Below are 20,573 nucleotides of genomic sequence, written 5' to 3' on the forward strand. Positions count from 1 at the left end.
AAGGTAAGTGATTTATTTCATTGCTATTTGCTATTCTGTGAAGCCTGTGCTGGTTGAAAAAATATGTTGATGTGGTGCGCTGTCCTCAGATAATCGCATGGTATCTTCCGCGTAAGGCCTTTTTGAAATCTGGCAATGCATTTGGATTAACAAGCAGTTAAGCTTTTAAAACAATATGACACACTTCTATCTTCATGAATTGTTTCATTTATGACTTTGCATTTAATTTGGCTTTGGCGCTCTCCAATTTCACGGATGTTGTGGGAACAAGGTTATTACTGTCAAGAGATGAAACATGTTGTCAACTATCGACATATCTATTTATTATGGCCATCGAAATGTTAGCTATTAAAATCATAAGATCCAACAATAAACAAAAAATCAAGGGATAGAAATCCGGGGCTTAAAACAAAGGTGTCATTGTATGCTGAGGACTCATGCTTTCTTTAAAAACCACATTTGGATCGCATGCACAGCCTCTATAACATCTAGATCATTCTCTAACCTCTCTGGAATGACAACTGAACATGATAAGTTCACCATTATAAACGTTGGATGGTTTTAGAGATTGGTGGGAGGGTTGAGGGAGCTGAAGGTTGGGACTAAAATTCAAAATATAAAAATATGACTAATGTAAAATATACTGTGTCCTAATATGTTTATAGTATGTATAAGCTAGAAGTAGAAGTCTAAGTATTGATGTCCATTAATTTACTCTCCATTAGGGGAGGGGTGGTAGGGTTTAAGGGAAAATAATAATGGAATGTTTGTAAAAAAAATGTATGGGGGATTGGAAATGATGCGACAGTTACATTGAAAGGACCACAATCTATCTGCAGTATTAAAGCTGATCTACCCCTAAAAATACAAAATAGATGGTCATTAAGAGAGGAGACAATGAAAGGATGAGAGGCGACTATTAAAGGAGAATTCTGAAAGAATGATTACCACTAGACCAGACCTGCTCTGGTCACATAGACCTGGGAGAGTTTGTCATTAAATTTATACAAGGATGTCAAGGACTCTGCTTTACTGTAGGAGCCCGACTGGGAAAGCTGCATGTTTTGGTTACTTAGGTGTGTCTCTTTTTTAACTGTATGACCGGGTGTGTTCTTTATAACGTTCCAATTATTCATACATAGCTGTATGGCTCCATAGCTCAGTGGTAGACACTGGTCTTGTAAACAAGGGGGTCGTGAGTTCAATTCTCACTGGGCCTTGATTTTGACTCTACCCTCTGTGACATTCATCTGAAACTTTACACAGTGCTGCAAAGGGTGGGAGTAACCATTTGCCGTTTCTATGTCCTGGGCGGTGCATCATGATTTTAAAAAGTGCTGAAACTAGAGACAGGAGTAGCAGAGGTCATGTAATCCAGTGATGCATGTTGAAAGAATAACAACATTAACTTGAACTTTTCCTTATATTAACTGTACTCAGTAAAAAAAAATTGTTGCGTGTGTTGCGTATATATTTTTGTTCAGTATAGTAAATAATGTCTACTTCTGAGAAAGTATTAAAACTTCTTAGGATAGGGGGCAGTATTCTGAATTTCTGCCTGACTGACGTGCCCAAGTAAACTGCCTGTTATTCAGGCCCAGAAGCTAGAAATGCATATAATTGGTAGAATTTGATGGAAAACACTTTGAATTTTCTAAACGGTTAAAATAATGTTTGTGAGTATAACAGAATTCATATGGCAGGCGAAAACCCAAGGAAAACCATCCAGAAATCGTTTTATTTTTTGGCGCTAAGAAGCCTTTCCAATGCAAGTCTATGGTTCTGTATATAAAATTCCTCCAGATTGCTGTACCTATGGATTCCACTAGATGTCAACAGTCTTTAACAGGTTTCAGGCTTGTTTGTTGAAATACGAACAAGTATAGTAGTTTTCCCAAGGGAGCTCAACAGGAAAAGTAGGCTTTTGCGCCCATGAATGAGGGTGCGCTCTTCGTTATTTTCCTTTCCTATTGAACACCGTTCTTTCTGTCTGGAGGTTTATCCTTTATTTACAATTAGGGTACCTGAGGATTGAATATAAACATTGTTTTGATACTGTATGACAAAGTTTACCGGTAGCTTTTTGGATTCTTTGTATGCATGTTGAAGGAGTGGATTACTGAAAATCAATGGCGCCAACTAAACTACTTTTTTGGATATAAAGAAGGACTTGATCAAACAAAACGCACATTCATTGTGTAGCTGGGACCCTTGGATTGCAAACAGAGGAAGATCTTCAAAGGTAAGTGATTTATGTTCATCGCTATTTGCGATTCTGTGAAGCCTGTGCTGGTTGAAAAAATATTTGATGTGGTGCGCTGTCCTCAGATAATCGCATGGTATGCTTCCGCCGTAAAGCCTTTTTGAAATCTGGCAACGCATTTGGATTAACAAGCAGTTAAGCTTTTAAATGATATGACACACTTCTATCTTCATGAATGTTAATATTATGACTTTGTCATTTGAATTTGCGCTCTCCAATTTCACACCGATGTTGTGGGAAAAGGGTATTACTGTCAAGAGAAGTGAACAAGGTTGTCAACTATCGACATATCTATTTTTATTATGGCCATCGAAATGTTAGCTATTAAATCAGATCCAACAATAAAAAAGGGGATAGAAATCCGGGGCTTAAAAACAAAGGTGTCATTGTATGCTGAGGACTCATGCTTTCTTTTAAAACCACCATTTGGATCGCTGCACAGCCTCATAGACAATCTAGATCATTTCTCTAACCTCTCTGGAATACAACTGAACAATGATAAGTTCACCATTATAAAGTTGGATGGTTTCAGAGATTGGTGGGAGGGGTTGAGGGTAGCTGAAGGGTGGGACTAAAATTAAAAATATAAAAATATGACTAATGTAAAATATACTGTGTCCCTAATATGTTTATAGTATGTATAAGCTAGAAGTAGAAGTCTAAGTATTGATGTCCATTAATTACTCCAATTAGGGGAGGGGTGGTAGGGTTAAGGGAAAATAATATAATGGAATGTTTGTAAAAAAATGTATGGGGATTGGAAATGATGCAGACAGTTACATTGAAAGGACACACAATCTATCTGCAGTATTAAAGCTGATCTACCCCTAAATAACAAAATAGATGGTCATTAGAGAGGAGACAATGAAAGGAGAGAGGAGACTATTAAAGGAGAATTCTGAAGAATGATGACCACTAGACCATACCTGCCTCTGGGTCACATAGACCTGGGAGAGTTTGTCATTAAATGTATAACAAAGGATGTCAAGGAATCTGCTTTTACTGTAGGAGCCAGACTGGGAAAGCTGCATGTTTGGTTACTAGGTGTGTCTCTTTTTTTAACTGTATGACGGGTGTGTTCTTTATAACGTTCCAATTATTCATAAATAGCTGTATGGCTCCATAGCTCAGTGGTTAGAGCACTGGTCTTGTAAACCAGGGGTCGTGAGTTCAATTCTCACTGGGGCCTTGATTTTGACTCTACCCTCTGTGACATTCATCTGAAACTTTACACAGTGCTGCAAAGGGTGGGAGTAACAATTTGCTGATTCTGTCCTGGGCTGCCCATCATGATTTAAAAAGTGCTGAAACTAGAGACAGGAGTAGCAGAGGTCATGTATCCAGTGATGCATGTTGAAAGAATAACAACATTAACTTGAACTTTTCCTTATATTAACTGTAACTCAGTAAAAAAAAAAATTGTTGCGTGTTGCGTTGCGTATATTTTTGTTCAGTATAGTAAATAATGTCTACTTCTGAGAAAGTATTAAAACTTCTTAAGGATAGGGGGCAGTATTCTGAATTTCTGCCTGACTGACGTGCCCAAAGTAACTGCCTGTTATTCAGGCCCAGAAGCTAGAAATGCATATAATTGGTAGAATTTGATGGAAAACACTTTGAATTTTCTAAACGGTTAAAATAATGTTTGTGAGTATAACAGAATTCATATGGCAGGGCGAAAACCCAAGGAAAAACCATCCAGAAATCGTTTATTTTTTGGCGCTAAGAAGCCTTTCCAATGCAGTCTATGGGTCTGTATATAAAAATTCCTCCGATTGCTGTAACCTATGGATTCTAATAGATGTCAACAGTCTTAACAGGGTTTCAGGCTTGTTTGTTGAATACGAACAATAATAGTAGTTTTTCCCCAAGGGAGCTCAACAGGAAAAGTAGGCTTTTGGCGCCCATGAATGAGGGTGCGCTCTCGTTATTTTCCTTTCCTATTGAACACCACCGTTCTTTCTGTCTGGAGGTTTATCCTTTATTTACAAATTAGGGTACCTGAGGATTGAATAGAACATTGTTTGACTTGTATGAACAAAGTTTACCGGTAGCTTTTTGGATTCCTTTGTATGCATGTTGAAGGAGTGGATTACTGAAATCAATGGCGCCAACTAAACTAACTTTTTTGATATAAAGAAGGACTTGATCAAACAAACGCCATTCATTGTGTAGCTGGGACCCTTGGGATTGCAAACAGAGGAAGATCTTCAAAGGTAAGTGATTTATTTCATCGCTATTTGCGATTCTGTGAAGCCTGTGCTGGTTGAAAAAATATTTTGATGTGGTGCGCTGTCCTCAGATAATCACATGGTATGCTTCCGCCGTAAAGCCTTTTTGAAATCTGGCAACGCATTTGGATTAACAAGCAGTTAAGCTTTAAATGATATGACACACTTCTATCTTCATGAATGTTTAATATTATGACTTTGTCATTTGAATTTGGCGCTCTCCAATTTCACCGGATGTTGTGGGAAAAGGGTATTACTGTCAAGAGAAGTGAAACAAGGTTGTCAACTATCGACATATCTATTTATTATGGCCATCGAAATGTTAGCTATTAAAATCAGATCCAACAATAAAATCAGGGGATAGAAATCCGGGGCTTAAAAACAAAGTGTCATTGTATGCTGAGGACTCATGCTTTCTTTTAAAACCACCATTTGGATCGCTGCACAGCCTCATAGACAATCTAGATCATTTCTCTAACCTCTCTGGAATACAACTGAACAATGATAAGTTCACCATTATAAAGTTGGATGGTTTTCAGAGATTGGTGGGAGGGGTTGAGGGTAGCTGAAGGGTGGGACTAAATTAAAATATAAAAATATGACTAATGTAAAATATACTGTGTCCCTAATATGTTTATAGTATGTATAAGCTAGAAGTAGAAGTCTAGTATTGATGTCCATTAATTTACTCAATTAGGGGAGGGGTGGTAGGGTTAAGGAAAATAATATAATGGAATGTTTGTAAAAAAAATGTATGGGGGATTGGAAATGATGCAGACAGTTACATTGAAAGGACACACAATCTATCTGCAGTATTAAAGCTGATCTACCCCTAAAAATAACAAAATAGATGGTCATTAAGAGAGGAGACAATGAAAGGAGGAGAGGAGACTATTAAAGGAGAATTCTGAAGAATGATGACCACTAGACCAGACCTGCCTCTGGGTCACATAGACCTGGGAGAGTTTGTCATTAAATGTATAACAAAGGATGTCAAGGAATCTGCTTTTACTGTAGGAGCCAGACTGGGAAAGCTGCATGTTTGGTTACTTAGGTGTGTCTCTTTTTTAACTGTATGACGGGTGTGTTCTTTATAACGTTCCAATTATTCATACATAGCTGTATGGCTCCATAGCTCAGTGGTTAGAGCACTGGTCTTGTAAACCAGGGTCGTGAGTTCAATTCTCACTGGGGCCTTGATTTTGACTCTACACCTCTGTGACATTCATCTGAAACTTTACACAGTGCTGCAAAGGGTGGGAGTAACCATTTGCCGATTCTGTCCTGGGCTGCCCATCATGATTTAAAAGTGCTGAAACTAGAGACAGGAGTAGCAGAGGTCATGTAATCCAGTGATGCATGTTGAAAGAATAACAACATTAACTTGAACTTTTTCTTATATTAACTGTAACTCAGTAAAAAAAAAAAATTGTTGCGTTTGCGTGTTGCGTATATATTTTTGTTCAGTATAGTAAATAATGTCTACTTCTGAGAAAGTATTAAAACTTCTTAAGATAGGGGGCAGTATTCTGAATTTCTGCCTGACTGACGTGCCCAAAGTAAACTGCCTGTTATTCAGGCCCAGAAGCTAGGAAATGCATATAATTGGTAGAAATTTGATGGAAAACACTTGAATTTTCTAAACGGTTAAAATAATGTTTGTGAGTATAACAGAATTCATATGGCAGGCGAAAACCCAAGGAAAAACCATCCAGAAATCGTTTTATTTTTTGGCGCTAAGAAGCCTTTCCAATGCAAGTCTATGGTCTGTATATAAAAATTCCTCCCAGATTGCTGTACCTATGGATTCTAATAGATGTCCAACAGTCTTTAAACAGGGTTTCAGGCTTGTTGTTGAAATACGAACAAGTAATAGTGTTTTTCCCAAGGGAGCTCAACAGGAAAGTAGGCTTTGGCGCCATGAATGAGGGTCGCGCTTCGTTATTTTCCTTCCTATTGAACACCGTTCTTTCTGTCGGAGTATTATCCTTATTTACAAATTAGGGTACCTGAGGAGTGAATAGAACATTGTTTGACTGTATGAACAAAGTTTTACCGGTAGCTTTTTGGATTCCTTTGTATGCATGTTGAAGGAGTGGATACTGAAATCAATGGCGCCAACTAAACGAACTTTTGGATATAAAGAAGGACTGATCAAACAACGCACAGTCATTGTGTAGCTGGGAGCCCTGGGATTGCAAACAGAGGAAATCTTCAAAGGTAAGTGATTTATTTCATCGCTATTTGCTATTCGTGAAGCCTGTGCTGGTGAAAAAATATTTTGATGTGGTGCGCTGTCCTCAGATAATCGCATGGTATGCTTCCGCCGTAAAGCCTTTTTGAAATCTGGCAACTGCATTTGGATTAACAAGCAGTTAAGCTTTTAAATGATATGACACACTTCGATCTTCATGAATGTTTAATATTAGGACTTTGTCATTTGAATTTGGCGCTCTCCATTTCACCGGATGTTGTGGGAAAAGGGTATTACTGTCAAGAGAAGTGAAACAAGGTTGTCAACTATCGACATATCTATTTATTATGGCCATCGAAATGTTAGCTATTAAAATCAGATCCAACAATAAAATCAAGGGGATAGAAATCCGGGGCTTAAAACAAAGGTGTCATTGTATGCTGAGGACTCATGCTTTCTTTTAAAACCACCATTTGGATCGCTGCACAGCCTCATAGACAATCTAGATCATTTCTCTAACCTCTCTGGAATACAACTGAACAATGATAAGTTCACCATTATAAAGTTGGATGGTTTTCAGAGATTGGGGGAGGGGTTGAGGGTAGCTGAAGGGTGGGACTAAAATTAAAAATATAAAAATATGACTAATGTAAAATATACTGTGTCCCCTAATATGTTTATAGTATGTATAAGCTAGAAGTAGAAGTCTAAGTATTGATGTCCATTAATTTACTCCAATTAGGGGAGGGGTGGTAGGGTTAAGGAAAATAATATAATGGAATGTTGTAAAAAAAATGTATGGGGGATTGGAAATGATGCAGACAGTTACATGGAAAGGACACACAATCTATCTGCAGTATTAAAGCTGATCTACCCCTAAAAATAACAAATAGATGGTCATTAAGAGAGGAGACAATGAAAGGAGGAGAGGAGACTATTAAAGGAGAATTCTGAAGAATGATGACCACTAGACCAGACCTGCCTCTGGGTCACATAGACCTGGGAGAGTTTGTCATTAAATGTATAACAAAGGATGTCAAGGAATCTGCTTTACTGTAGGAGCCAGACTGGGAAAGCTGCATGTTTGGTTACTTAGGTGTGTCTCTTTTTTTAACTGTATGACGGGTGTGTTCTTTATAACGTTCCAATTATTCATAAATAGCTGTATGGCTCCATAGCTCAGTGGTTAGAGCACTGGTCTTGTAAACCAGGGGTCGTGAGTTCAATTCTCACTGGGGCCTTGATTTTGACTCTACCCTCTGTGACATTCATCTGAAACTTTACACAGTGCTGCAAAGGGTGGGAGTAACAATTGCTGATTCTGTCCTGGGCTGCCCATCATGATTTAAAAAAGTGCTGAAACTAGAGACAGGAGTAGCAGAGGTCATGTAATCAGTGATGCATGTTGAAAGAATAACACATTAACTTGAACTTTTCCTTATATTAACTGTAACTCAGTAAAAAAAAAAAATTGTTGCGTGTTGCGTGTTGCGTATATATTTTGTTCAGTATAGTAAATAATGTCTACTTCTGAGAAAGTATTAAAACTTCTTAAGGATAGGGGGCAGTATTCTGATTTCTGCCTGACTGACGTGCCCAAAGTAAACTGCCTGTTATTCAGGCCCAGAAGCTAGGAAATGCATATAATTGGTAGAATTTGATGGAAAACACTTTGAATTTTCTAAACGGTTAAAATAATGTTTGTGAGTATAACAGAATTCATATGGCAGGCGAAAACCCAAGGAAAAACCATCCAGAAATCGTTTTATTTTTTGGCGCTAAGAAGCCTTTCCAATGCAAGTCTATGGGTCTGTATATAAAAATTCCTCCCAGATTGCTGTACCTATGGATTCTAATAGATGTCAACAGTCTTTAAACAGGGTTTCAGGCTTGTTTGTTGAAATACGAACAAGTAATAGTAGTTTTTCCCAAGGGAGCTCAACAGGAAAGTAGGCTTTTGGCGCCCATGAATGAGGGTGCGCTCTTCGTTATTTTCCTTTCCTATTGAACACCGTTCTTTCTGTCTGGAGGTTTATCCTTTATTTACAAATTAGGGTACCTGAGGATTGAATAGAACATTGTTTGACTTGTATGAACAAAGTTTACCGGTAGCTTTTTGGATTCCTTTGTATGCATGTTGAAGGAGTGGATTACTGAAATCAATGGCGCCAACTAACTAACTTTTTGGGATATAAAGAAGGACTTGATCAAACAAAACGCACATTCATTGTGTAGCTGGGACCCTTGGGATTGCAAACAGAGGAAGATCTTCAAAGGTAAGTGATTTATTTCATCTGCTATTTGCGATTCTGTGAAGCCTGTGCTGGTTGAAAAAATATTTTGATGTGGTGCGCTGTCCTCAGATAATCAGCATGGTATGCTTCCGCCGTAAAGCCTTTTTGAAATCTGGCAATGCATTTGGATTAACAAGCAGTTAAGCTTTTAAATGATATGACACACTTCTATCTTCATGAATGTTTAATATTATGACTTTGTCATTTGAATTTGGCGCTCTCCAATTTCACCGGATGTTGTGGGAAAAGGGTATTACTGTCAAGAGAAGTGAAACAAGGTTGTCAACTATCGACATATCTATTTATTATGGCCATCGAAATGTTAGCTATTAAAATCAGATCCAACAATAAAATCAAGGGGATAGAAATCCGGGGCTTAAAAACAAAGGTGTCATTGTATGCTGAGGACTCATGCTTTCTTTTAAAACCACCATTTGGATCGCTGCACAGCCTCATAGACAATCTAGATCATTTCTCTAACCTCTCTGGAATACAACTGAACAATGATAAGTTCACCATTATAAAGTTGGATGGTTTTCAGAGATTGGTGGGAGGGGTTGAGGGTAGCTGAAGGGTGGGACTAAATTTAAAAATATAAAAATATGACTAATGTAAAATATACTGTGTCCCTAATATGTTTATAGTATGTATAAGCTAGAAGTAGAAGTCTAAGTATTGATGTCCATTAATTTACTCCAATTAGGGGAGGGGTGGTAGGGTTAAGGGAAAATAATACAATGGAATGTTTGTAAAAAAAATGTATGGGGGATTGGAAATGATGCAGACAGTTACATTGAAAGGACACACAATCTATCTGCAGTATTAAAGCTGATCTACCCCTAAAAATAACAAAATAGATGGTCATTAAGAGAGGAGACAATGAAAGGAGGAGAGGAGACTATTAAAGGAGAATTCTGAAGAATGATGACCACTAGACCAGACCTGCCTCTGGGTCACATAGACCTGGGAGAGTTTGTCATTAAATGTATAACAAAGGATGTCAAGGAATCTGCTTTTACTGTAGGAGCCAGACTGGGAAAGCTGCATGTTTGGTTACTTAGGTGTGTCTCTTTTTTAACTGTATGACGGGTGTGTTCTTTATAACGTTCCAATTATTCATACATAGCTGTATGGCTCCATAGCTCAGTGGTTAGAGCACTGGTCTTGTAAACCAGGGGTCGTGAGTTCAATTCTCACTGGGGCCTTGATTTTGACTCTACCCTCTGTGACATTCATCTGAAACTTTACACAGTGCTGCAAAGGGTGGGAGTAACCATTTGCCGATTCTGTCCTGGGCTGCCCATCATGATTTTAAAAGTGCTGAAACTAGAGACAGGAGTAGCAGAGGTCATGTAATCCAGTGATGCATGTTGAAAGAATAACAACATTAACTTGAACTTTTCCTTATATTAACTGTAACTCAGTAAAAAAAAAAAATGTTGCGTGTTGCGTATATATTTTTGTTCAGTATAGTAAATAATGTCTACTTCTGAGAAAGTATTAAAACTTCTTAAGGATAGGGGGCAGTATTCTGAATTTCTGCCTGACTGACGTGCCCAAAGTAAACTGCCTGTTATTCAGGCCCAGAAGCTAGGAAATGCATATAATTGGTAGAATTTGATGGAAAACACTTTGAATTTTCTAAACGGTTAAAATAATGTTTGTGAGTATAACAGAATTCATATGGCAGGCGAAAACCCAAGGAAAAACCATCCAGAAATCGTTTTATTTTTTGGCGCTAAGAAGCCTTTCCAATGCAAGTCTATGGGTCTGTATATAAAAATTCCTCCCAGATTGCTGTACCTATGGATTCCACTAGATGTCAACAGTCTTTAAACAGGATTTCAGGCTTGTTTGTTGAAATACGAACAAGTAATAGTAGTTTTTCCCAAGGGAGCTCAACAGGAAAAGTAGGCTTTTGGCGCCCATGAATGAGGGTGCGCTCTTCGTTATTTTCCTTTCCTATTGAACACCGTTCTTTCTGTCTGGAGTATTATCCTTTATTTACAAATTAGGGTACCTGAGGATTGAATAGAACATTGTTTGACTTGTATGAACAAAGTTTACCAGTAGCTTTTTGGATTCCTTTGTATGCATGTTGAAGGAGTGGATTACTGAAATCAATGGCGCCAACTAAACTAACTTTTTGGGATATAAAGAAGGACTTGATCAAACAAGACGCACATTCATTGTGTAGCTGGGACCCTTGGGATTGCAAACAGAGGAAGATCTTCAAAGGTAAGTGATTTATTTCATTGCTATTTGCTATTCTGTGAAGCCTGTGCTGGTTGAAAAAATATTTTGATGTGGTGCGCTGTCCTCAGATAATCGCATGGTATGCTTCCGCCGTAAAGCCTTTTTGAAATCTGGCAATGCATTTGGATTAACAAGCAGTTAAGCTTTTAAATGATATGACACACTTCTATCTTCATGAATGTTTAATATTATGACTTTGTCATTTGAATTTGGAGCTCTCCAATTTCACCGGATGTTGTGGGAAAAGGGTATTACTGTCAAGAGAAGTGAAACAAGGTTGTCAACTATCGACATATCTATTTATTATGGCCATCGAAATTTTAGCTATTAAAATAAGATCCAACAATAAAATCAAGGCGATAGAAATCCGGGGCTTAAAAACAAAGGTGTCATTGTATGCTGAGGACTCATGCTTTCTTTTAAAACCACCATTTGGATCGCTGCACAGCCTCATAGACAATCTAGATCATTTCTCTAACCTCTCTGGAATACAACTGAACAATGATAAGTTCACCATTATAAAGTTGGATGGTTTTCAGAGATTGGTGGGAGGGGTTGAGGGTAGCTGAAGGGTGGGACTAAATTTAAAAATATAAAAATATGACTAATGTAAAATATACTGTGTCCCTAATATGTTTATAGTATGTATAAGCTAGAAGTAGAAGTCTAAGTATTGATGTCCATTAATTTACTCCAATTAGGGGAGGGGTGGTAGGGTTAAGGGAAAATAATACAATGGAATGTTTGTAAAAAAAATGTATGGGGGATTGGAAATGATGCAGACAGTTACATTGAAAGGACACACAATCTATCTGCAGTATTAAAGCTGATCTACCCCTAAAAATAACAAAATAGATGGTCATTAAGAGAGGAGACAATGAAAGGAGGAGAGGAGACTATTAAAGGAGAATTCTGAAGAATGATGACCACTAGACCAGACCTGCCTCTGGGTCACATAGACCTGGGAGAGTTTGTCATTAAATGTATAACAAAGGATGTCAAGGAATCTGCTTTTACTGTAGGAGCCAGACTGGGAAAGCTGCATGTTTGGTTACTTAGGTGTGTCTCTTTTTTTAACTGTATGACGGGTGTGTTCTTTATAACGTTCCAATTATTCATACATAGCTGTATGGCTCCATAGCTCAGTGGTTAGAGCACTGGTCTTGTAAACCAGGGGTCGTGAGTTCAATTCTCACTGGGGCCTTGATTTTGACTCTACCCTCTGTGACATTCATCTGAAACTTTACGCAGTGCTGCAAAGGGTGGGAGTAACCATTTGCCGATTCTGTCCTGGGCTGCCCATCATGATTTTAAAAGTGCTGAAACTAGAGACAGGAGTAGCAGAGGTCATGTAATCCAGTGATGCATGTTGAAAGAATAACAACATTAACTTGAACTTTTCCTTATATTAACTGTAACTCAGTAAAAAAAAACTATTGTTGCGTGTTGCGTATATATTTTTGTTCAGTATAGTAAATAATGTCTACTTCTGAGAAAGTATTAAAACTTCTTAAGGATAGGGGGCAGTATTCTGAATTTCTGCCTGACTGACGTGCCCAAAGTAAACTGCCTGTTATTCAGGCCCAGAAGCTAGGAAATGCATATAATTGGTAGAATTTGATGGAAAACACTTTGAATTTTCTAAACGGTTAAAATAATGTTTGTGAGTATAACAGAATTCATATGGCAGGCGAAAACCCAAGGAAAAACCATCCAGAAATCGTTTTATTTTTTGGCGCTAAGAAGCCTTTCCAATGCAAGTCTATGGGTCTGTATATAAAAATTCCTCCCAGATTGCTGTACCTATGGATTCCACTAGATGTCAACAGTCTTTAAACAGGGTTTCAGGCTTGTTTGTTGAAATACGAACAAGTAATAGTAGTTTTTCCCAAGGGAGCTCAACAGGAAAAGTAGGCTTTTGGCGCCCATGAATGAGGGTGCGCTCTTCGTTATTTTCCTTTCCTATTGAACACCGTTCTTTCTGTCTGGAGTATTATCCTTTATTTACAAATTAGGGTACCTGAGGATTGAATAGAACATTGTTTGACTTGTATGAACAAAGTTTACCAGTAGCTTTTTGGATTCCTTTGTATGCATGTTGAAGGAGTGGATTACTGAAATCAATGGCGCCAACTAAACTAACTTTTTGGGATATAAAGAAGGACTTGATCAAACAAGACGCACATTCATTGTGTAGCTGGGACCCTTGGGATTGCAAACAGAGGAAGATCTTCAAAGGTAAGTGATTTATTTCATTGCTATTTGCTATTCTGTGAAGCCTGTGCTGGTTGAAAAAATATTTTGATGTGGTGCGCTGTCCTCAGATAATCGCATGGTATGCTTCCGCCGTAAAGCCTTTTTGAAATCTGGCAATGCATTTGGATTAACAAGCAGTTAAGCTTTTAAATGATATGACACACTTCTATCTTCATGAATGTTTAATATTATGACTTTGTCATTTGAATTTGGAGCTCTCCAATTTCACCGGATGTTGTGGGAAAAGGGTATTACTGTCAAGAGAAGTGAAACAAGGTTGTCAACTATCGACATATCTATTTATTATGGCCATCGAAATTTTAGCTATTAAAATAAGATCCAACAATAAAATCAAGGCGATAGAAATCCGGGGCTTAAAAACAAAGGTGTCATTGTATGCTGAGGACTCATGCTTTCTTTTAAAACCACCATTTGGATCGCTGCACAGCCTCATAGACAATCTAGATCATTTCTCTAACCTCTCTGGAATACAACTGAACAATGATAAGTTCACCATTATAAAGTTGGATGGTTTTCAGAGATTGGTGGGAGGGGTTGAGGGTAGCTGAAGGGTGGGACTAAATTTAAAAATATAAAAATATGACTAATGTAAAATATACTGTGTCCCTAATATGTTTATAGTATGTATAAGCTAGAAGTAGAAGTCTAAGTATTGATGTCCATTAATTTACTCCAATTAGGGGAGGGGTGGTAGGGTTAAGGGAAAATAATACAATGGAATGTTTGTAAAAAAAATGTATGGGGGATTGGAAATGATGCAGACAGTTACATTGAAAGGACACACAATCTATCTGCAGTATTAAAGCTGATCTACCCCTAAAAATAACAAAATAGATGGTCATTAAGAGAGGAGACAATGAAAGGAGGAGAGGAGACTATTAAAGGAGAATTCTGAAGAATGATGACCACTAGACCAGACCTGCCTCTGGGTCACATAGACCTGGGAGAGTTTGTCATTAAATGTATAACAAAGGATGTCAAGGAATCTGCTTTTACTGTAGGAGCCAGACTGGGAAAGCTGCATGTTTGGTTACTTAGGTGTGTCTCTTTTTTTAACTGTATGACGGGTGTGTTCTTTATAACGTTCCAATTATTCATACATAGCTGTATGGCTCCATAGCTCAGTGGTTAGAGCACTGGTCTTGTAAACCAGGGGTCGTGAGTTCAATTCTCACTGGGGCCTTGATTTTGACTCTACCCTCTGTGACATTCATCTGAAACTTTACGCAGTGCTGCAAAGGGTGGGAGTAACCATTTGCCGATTCTGTCCTGGGCTGCCCATCATGATTTTAAAAGTGCTGAAACTAGAGACAGGAGTAGCAGAGGTCATGTAATCCAGTGATGCATGTTGAAAGAATAACAACATTAACTTGAACTTTTCCTTATATTAACTGTAACTCAGTAAAAAAAAAAAATGTTGCGTGTTGCGTATATATTGTTGTTCAGTATAGTAAATAATGTCTACTTCTGAGAAAGTATTAAAACTTCTTAAGGATAGGGGGCAGTATTCTGAATTTCTGCCTGACTGACGTGCCCAAAGTAAACTGCCTGTTATTCAGGCCCAGAAGCTAGGAAATGCATATAATTGGTAGAATTTGATGGAAAACACTTTGAATTTTCTAAACGGTTAAAATAATGTTTGTGAGTATAACAGAATTCATATGGCAGGCGAAAACCCAAGGAAAAACCATCCAGAAATCGTTTTATTTTTTGGCGCTAAGAAGCCTTTCCAATGCAAGTCTATGGGTCTGTATATAAAAATTCCTCCCAGATTGCTGTACCTATGGATTCCACTAGATGTCAACAGTCTTTAAACAGGGTTTCAGGCTTGTTTGTTGAAATACGAACAAGTAATAGTAGTTTTTCCCAAGGGAGCTCAACAGGAAAAGTAGGCTTTTGGCGCCCATGAATGAGGGTGCGCTCTTCGTTATTTTCCTTTCCTATTGAACACCGTTCTTTCTGTCTGGAGTATTATCCTTTATTTACAAATTAGGGTACCTGAGGATTGAATAGAACATTGTTTGACTTGTATGAACAAAGTTTACCAGTAGCTTTTTGGATTCCTTTGTATGCATGTTGAAGGAGTGGATTACTGAAATCAATGGCGCCAACTAAACTAACTTTTTGGGATATAAAGAAGGACTTGATCAAACAAGACGCACATTCATTGTGTAGCTGGGACCCTTGGGATTGCAAACAGAGGAAGATCTTCAAAGGTAAGTGATTTATTTCATTGCTATTTGCTATTCTGTGAAGCCTGTGCTGGTTGAAAAAATATTTTGATGTGGTGCGCTGTCCTCAGATAATCGCATGGTATGCTTCCGCCGTAAAGCCTTTTTGAAATCTGGCAATGCATTTGGATTAACAAGCAGTTAAGCTTTTAAATGATATGACACACTTCTATCTTCATGAATGTTTAATATTATGACTTTGTCATTTGAATTTGGCGCTCTCCAATTTCACCGGATGTTGTGGGAAAAGGGTATTACTGTCAAGAGAAGTGAAACAAGGTTGTCAACTATCGACATATCTATTTATTATGGCCATCGAAATTTTAGCTATTAAAATAAGATCCAACAATAAAATCAAGGCGATAGAAATCCGGGGCTTAAAAACAAAGGTGTCATTGTATGCTGAGGACTCATGCTTTCTTTTAAAACCACCATTTGGATCGCTGCACAGCCTCATAGACAATCTAGATCATTTCTCTAACCTCTCTGGAATACAACTGAACAATGATAAGTTCACCATTATAAAGTTGGATGGTTTTCAGAGATTGGTGGGAGGGGTTGAGGGTAGCTGAAGGGTGGGACTAAATTTAAAAATATAAAAATATGACTAATGTAAAATATACTGTGTCCCTAATATGTTTATAGTATGTATAAGCTAGAAGTAGAAGTCTAAGTATTGATGTCCATTAATTTACTCCAATTAGGGGAGGGGTGGTAGGGTTAAGGGAAAATAATACAATGGAATGTTTGTAAAAAAAATGTATGGGGGATTGGAAATGATGCAGACAGTTACATTGAAAGGACACACAATCTATCTGCAGTATTAAAGCTGATCTACCCCTAAAAATAACAAAATAGATGGTCATTAAGAGAGGAGACAATGAAAGGAGGAGAGGAGACTATTAAAGGAGAATTCTGAAGAATGATGACCACTAGACCAGACCTGCCTCTGGGTCACATAGACCTGGGAGAGTTTGTCATTAAATGTATAACAAAGGATGTCAAGGAATCTGCTTTTACTGTAGGAGCCAGACTGGGAAAGCTGCATGTTTGGTTACTTAGGTGTGTCTCTTTTTTTAACTGTATGACGGGTGTGTTCTTTATAACGTTCCAATTATTCATACATAGCTGTATGGCTCCATAGCTCAGTGGTTAGAGCACTGGTCTTGTAAACCAGGGGTCGTGAGTTCAATTCTCACTGGGGCCTTGATTTTGACTCTACCCTCTGTGACATTCATCTGAAACTTTACGCAGTGCTGCAAAGGGTGGGAGTAACCATTTGCCGATTCTGTCCTGGGCTGCCCATCATGATTTTAAAAGTGCTGAAACTAGAGACAGGAGTAGCAGAGGTCATGTAATCCAGTGATGCATGTTGAAAGAATAACAACATTAACTTGAACTTTTCCTTATATTAACTGTAACTCAGTAAAAAAAAAAATTGTTGCGTGTTGCGTATATATTTTTGTTCAGTATAGTAAATAATGTCTACTTCTGAGAAAGTATTAAAACTTCTTAAGGATAGGGGGCAGTATTCTGAATTTCTGCCTGACTGACGTGCCCAAAGTAAACTGCCTGTTATTCAGGCCCAGAAGCTAGGAAATGCATATAATTGGTAGAATTTGATGGAAAACACTTTGAATTTTCTAAACGGTTAAAATAATGTTTGTGAGTATAACAGAATTCATATGGCAGGCGAAAACCCAAGGAAAAACCATCCAGAAATCGTTTTATTTTTTGGCGCTAAGAAGCCTTTCCAATGCAAGTCTATGGGTCTGTATATAAAAATTCCTCCCAGATTGCTGTACCTATGGATTCCACTAGATGTCAACAGTCTTTAAACAGGGTTTCAGGCTTGTTTGTTGAAATACGAACAAGTAATAGTAGTTTTTCCCAAGGGAGCTCAACAGGAAAAGTAGGCTTTTGGCGCCCATGAATGAGGGTGCGCTCTTCGTTATTTTCCTTTCCTATTGAACACCGTTCTTTCTGTCTGGAGTATTATCCTTTATTTACAAATTAGGGTACCTGAGGATTGAATAGAACATTGTTTGACTTGTATGAACAAAGTTTACCGGTAGCTTTTTGGATTCCTTTGTATGCATGTTGAAGGAGTGGATTACTGAAATCAATGGCGCCAACTAAACTAACTTTTTGGGATATAAAGAAGGACTTGATCAAACAAAACGCACATTCATTGTGTAGCTGGGACCCTTGGGATTGCAAACAGAGGAAGATCTTCAAAGGTAAGTGATTTATTTCATTGCTATTTGCTATTCTGTGAAGCCTGTGCTGGTTGAAAAAATATTTTGATGTGGTGCGCTGTCCTCAGATAATCGCATGGTATGCTTCCGCCGTAAAGCCTTTTTGAAATCTGGCAATGCATTTGGATTAACAAGCAGTTAAGCTTTTAAATGATATGACACACTTCTATCTTCATGAATGTTTAATATTATGACTTTGTCATTTGAATTTGGCGCTCTCCAATTTCACCGGATGTTGTGGGAAAAGGGTATTACTGTCAAGAGAAGTGAAACAAGGTTGTCAACTATCGACATATCTATTTATTATGGCCATCGAAATTTTAGCTATTAAAATCAGATCCAACAATAAAATCAAGGCGATAGAAATCCGGGGCTTAAAAACAAAGGTGTCATTGTATGCTGAGGACTCATGCTTTCTTTTAAAACCACCATTTGGATCGCTGCACAGCCTCATAGACAATCTAGATCATTTCTCTAACCTCTCTGGAATACAACTGAACAATGATAAGTTCACCATTATAAAGTTGGATGGTTTTCAGAGATTGGTGGGAGGGGTTGAGGGTAGCTGAAGGGTGGGACTAAATTTAAAAATATAAAAATATGACTAATGTAAAATATACTGTGTCCCTAATATGTTTATAGTATGTATAAGCTAGAAGTAGAAGTCTAAGTATTGATGTCCATTAATTTACTCCAATTAGGGGAGGGGTGGTAGGGTTAAGGGAAAATAATACAATGGAATGTTTGTAAAAAAAATGTATGGGGGATTGGAAATGATGCAGACAGTTACATTGAAAGGACACACAATCTATCTGCAGTATTAAAGCTGATCTACCCCTAAAAATAACAAAATAGATGGTCATTAAGAGAGGAGACAATGAAAGGAGGAGAGGAGACTATTAAAGGAGAATTCTGAAGAATGATGACCACTAGACCAGACCTGCCTCTGGGTCACATAGACCTGGGAGAGTTTGTCATTAAATGTATAACAAAGGATGTCAAGGAATCTGCTTTTACTGTAGGAGCCAGACTGGGAAAGCTGCATGTTTGGTTACTTAGGTGTGTCTCTTTTTTTAACTGTATGACGGGTGTGTTCTTTATAACGTTCCAATTATTCATACATAGCTGTATGGCTCCATAGCTCAGTGGTTAGAGCACTGGTCTTGTAAACCAGGGGTCGTGAGTTCAATTCTCACTGGGGCCTTGATTTTGACTCTACCCTCTGTGACATTCATCTGAAACTTTACACAGTGCTGCAAAGGGTGGGAGTAACCATTTGCCGATTCTGTCCTGGGCTGCCCATCATGATTTTAAAAGTGCTGAAACTAGAGACAGGAGTAGCAGAGGTCATGTAATCCAGTGATGCATGTTGAAAGAATAACAACATTAACTTGAACTTTTCCTTATATTAACTGTAACTCAGTAAAAAAAAAAAATTGTTGCGTGTTGCGTATATATTTTTGTTCAGTATAGTAAATAATGTCTACTTCTGAGAAAGTATTAAAACTTCTTAAGGATAGGGGGCAGTATTCTGAATTTCTGCCTGACTGACGTGCCCAAAGTAAACTGCCTGTTATTCAGGCCCAGAAGCTAGGAAATGCATATAATTGGTAGAATTTGATGGAAAACACTTTGAATTTTCTAAACGGTTAAAATAATGTTTGTGAGTATAACAGAATTCATATGGCAGGCGAAAACCCAAGGAAAAACCATCCAGAAATCGTTTTATTTTTTGGCGCTAAGAAGCCTTTCCAATGCAAGTCTATGGGTCTGTATATAAAAATTCCTCCCAGATTGCTGTACCTATGGATTCCACTAGATGTCAACAGTCTTTAAACAGGGTTTCAGGCTTGTTTGTTGAAATACGAACAAGTAATAGTAGTTTTTCCCAAGGGAGCTCAACAGGAAAAGTAGGCTTTTGGCGCCCATGAATGAGGGTGCGCTCTTCGTTATTTTCCTTTCCTATTGAACACCGTTCTTTCTGTCTGGAGTATTATCCTTTATTTACAAATTAGGGTACCTGAGGATTGAATAGAACATTGTTTGACTTGTATGAACAAAGTTTACCGGTAGCTTTTTGGATTCCTTTGTATGCATGTTGAAGGAGTGGATTACTGAAATCAATGGCGCCAACTAAACTAACTTTTTGGGATATAAAGAAGGACTTGATCAAACAAAACGCACATTCATTGTGTAGCTGGGACCCTTGGGATTGCAAACAGAGGAAGATCTTCAAAGGTAAGTGATTTATTTCATTGCTATTTGCTATTCTGTGAAGCCTGTGCTGGTTGAAAAAATATTTTGATGTGGTGCGCTGTCCTCAGATAATCGCATGGTATGCTTCCGCCGTAAAGCCTTTTTGAAATCTGGCAATGCATTTGGATTAACAAGCAGTTAAGCTTTTAAATGATATGACACACTTCTATCTTCATGAATGTTTAATATTATGACTTTGTCATTTGAATTTGGCGCTCTCCAATTTCACCGGATGTTGTGGGAAAAGGGTATTACTGTCAAGAGAAGTGAAACAAGGTTGTCAACTATCGACATATCTATTTATTATGGCCAT

At 37.9% G+C, this 20,573-nt stretch overlaps 8 non-coding genes across 8 annotated transcripts; all 8 read left to right on the forward strand.

The window, feature by feature from the left end:
* Nucleotides 1-3,379: 3,379 nt before the first annotated feature.
* On the forward strand, nt 3,380-3,452 carry trnat-ugu (transfer RNA threonine (anticodon UGU)). The gene has a single exon. It is a non-coding gene; the product is annotated as a tRNA-Thr (tRNA).
* A 2,167-nt stretch (nt 3,453-5,619) lies between these two features.
* Nucleotides 5,620-5,691, forward strand: trnat-ugu (transfer RNA threonine (anticodon UGU)). The gene has a single exon. It is a non-coding gene; the product is annotated as a tRNA-Thr (tRNA).
* A 2,165-nt stretch (nt 5,692-7,856) lies between these two features.
* On the forward strand, nt 7,857-7,929 carry trnat-ugu (transfer RNA threonine (anticodon UGU)). The gene has a single exon. It is a non-coding gene; the product is annotated as a tRNA-Thr (tRNA).
* A 2,185-nt stretch (nt 7,930-10,114) lies between these two features.
* trnat-ugu (transfer RNA threonine (anticodon UGU)) lies at nt 10,115-10,187 on the forward strand. Its single transcript has one exon. It is a non-coding gene; the product is annotated as a tRNA-Thr (tRNA).
* A 2,182-nt stretch (nt 10,188-12,369) lies between these two features.
* Nucleotides 12,370-12,442, forward strand: trnat-ugu (transfer RNA threonine (anticodon UGU)). The gene has a single exon. It is a non-coding gene; the product is annotated as a tRNA-Thr (tRNA).
* Nucleotides 12,443-14,625: 2,183 nt separating this feature from the next.
* Nucleotides 14,626-14,698, forward strand: trnat-ugu (transfer RNA threonine (anticodon UGU)). The gene has a single exon. It is a non-coding gene; the product is annotated as a tRNA-Thr (tRNA).
* A 2,182-nt stretch (nt 14,699-16,880) lies between these two features.
* Nucleotides 16,881-16,953, forward strand: trnat-ugu (transfer RNA threonine (anticodon UGU)). The gene has a single exon. It is a non-coding gene; the product is annotated as a tRNA-Thr (tRNA).
* A 2,182-nt stretch (nt 16,954-19,135) lies between these two features.
* Nucleotides 19,136-19,208, forward strand: trnat-ugu (transfer RNA threonine (anticodon UGU)). The gene has a single exon. It is a non-coding gene; the product is annotated as a tRNA-Thr (tRNA).
* The last annotated feature ends 1,365 nt before the right edge of the window (nt 19,209-20,573 follow it).

This window comes from Oncorhynchus kisutch, unplaced genomic scaffold (genome assembly GCF_002021735.2).
Source record: "Oncorhynchus kisutch isolate 150728-3 unplaced genomic scaffold, Okis_V2 scaffold2278, whole genome shotgun sequence".
Lineage (NCBI taxonomy): Eukaryota > Metazoa > Chordata > Actinopteri > Salmoniformes > Salmonidae > Oncorhynchus > Oncorhynchus kisutch.